Source organism: Lampetra fluviatilis, unplaced genomic scaffold (assembly GCF_964198595.1).
Source record: "Lampetra fluviatilis unplaced genomic scaffold, kcLamFluv1.1 SCAFFOLD_326, whole genome shotgun sequence".
Classification (NCBI taxonomy): domain Eukaryota; kingdom Metazoa; phylum Chordata; class Hyperoartia; order Petromyzontiformes; family Petromyzontidae; genus Lampetra; species Lampetra fluviatilis.
Genome location: NW_027621109.1, coordinates 67477 through 70000, shown reverse-complemented (window position 1 = coordinate 70000; position 2524 = coordinate 67477).

Below are 2524 nucleotides of genomic sequence, written 5' to 3'. Positions count from 1 at the left end.
CCAGGCTAGGTGCATGAGGAGGTCACGGGACAGACCCAGCAGGTGCCATGGGTTCTACTGCTGTGCCAGGCTAGGTGCATGAGGAGGTCACGGGACAGACCCAGCAGGTGCCATGGGTTGTACTGCTGTGCCAGGCTAGGTGCATGAGGAGGTCACGGGACAGACCCTGCAGGTGCCATGGGTTGTACTGCTGTGCCAGGCTAGGTGCATGAGGTGGTCACGGGACAGACCCAGCAGGTGCCATGGGTTGACTGCTGTGCCAGGCTAGGTGCATGAGGTGGTCACGGGACAGACCCAGCAGGTGCCATGGGTTGTACTGCTGTGCCAGGCTAGGTGCATGAGGTGGTCACGGGACAGACCCAGCAGGTGCCATGGGTTGTACTGCTGTGCCAGGCTAGGTGCAGGAGGAGGTCACGGGACAGACTCTGCAGGTGCCATGGGTTGTACTGCTGTACCAGGCTAGGTGCATGAGGAGGTCACAGGGCAGACTCTGCAGGTGCCATGGGTTGTACTGCTGTGCCAGGCTAGGTGCATGAGGAGGTGGTCACGGGACAGATCCAGCAGGTGCCATGGGTTGTACTGCTGTGCCAGGCTAGGTGCATGAGGAGGGGGTCACGTGACAGACCCAGCAGGTGCCATGGGTTGTACCGAGATGACTGGCCGATGCACCACCTGTGCCCTCTACCGTGCCAGGCTAGGTGCACCACCTGTGCCCCCTACTGTGCCAACTCGCTGCGTTTTATCCGCCCGGCGCTCTGCTCGTTGTTGTGAGCGTCGCTCCTCCGCTCTCCGTAGTTGCTGCTGGAAGGACTGTCAAGGTCTCAGACCCGTACACACACCACACACACCACACCACACACACCACACCACACACCACACACCACACACACCACACACACACACCACACACACCACACACACACCACACACACCACACACACCACACACACCACACACACACCACACACACCACACACACCACACACACCACACACACCACACACACACACCACACACACACACCACACACACCACACACACCCCACACACACCACACACACACACCACACACACACCCCACACACACACCACACACATCACACACACCACACAGACCCCACACACACCACACCACACAAACCACACACACCACACACACACCACACACACCACACACACACCCCACACACACCACACACACACACACCCCACCCCACACACCACACTCACAACACACCCCACACACACCACACTCACAACACACCACACACCACTCACACCACTCACAACACACCACACACACACCACTCACACCACTCACAACACACCACACACACACCCCACACACACCACACACACCACTCACACCACACACAACACACACCACTCACACCACACCACACACACCCCACACACCACTCACACCACACACACCACACACCACACACACACACACACCACACACACCACACACATCACACACACACCACACACATCACACACACCACACACACCACACACACACCACACACACCCCACACACACCACACCACACACACACACCACACACCACACACACACCCCACACACACACCACACACATCACACACACCACACAGACCCCACACACACCACACCACACAAACCACACACACCACACCACACACACACCACACACACCACACACACACCCCACACCCCACCCCACACACACCACACTCACAACACACCCCACCCCACACACACCACACTCACAACACACCACTCACACCACTCACAACACACCACACACACACCACTCACACCACTCACAACACACCACACACACACCCCACACACACCACTCACACCACTCACACCACACACACAACACACACCACTCACACCACACACACACCCCACACACCACTCACACCACACCACACACCACTCACACCACACACCACACACACACCACTCACACCACACACCACTCACACCACACACACACCCCACACACCACACCACACACACACCACTCACACCACACCCCACACCACTCACACCACACCACACACACACCCCACACACCACACACACCACACACCCCACCACACACACCACACAGACTCGCACAGGAAGAGATCCATAGACTTGCAACGAAGAGCCAGAGACATACACATCGATTGACATCGTTTATTGAGAGATAAACACTCATTAGGTCCATATGAGCCTGAGACCCTGAGACTGAGACTCCAATCGACACCACCTCCATCACCACCATTAGCCATCATCACCACCATCAATACCTCCATCACCACCTCCATCACCACCATTAACCATCATCACCACCATCATCACCCCCACCACCATCATCACCACCGTCACCACCGTCACCACCGTCACCACCGTCACCAACTCCATCACCACCATCACCAACACCACCTCCACCACCATCACCACCGTCACCAACTCCATCACCACCGTCACCACCTCCATCATCACCTCCATCATCACCTCCATCACCACCTCCATCATCACCTCC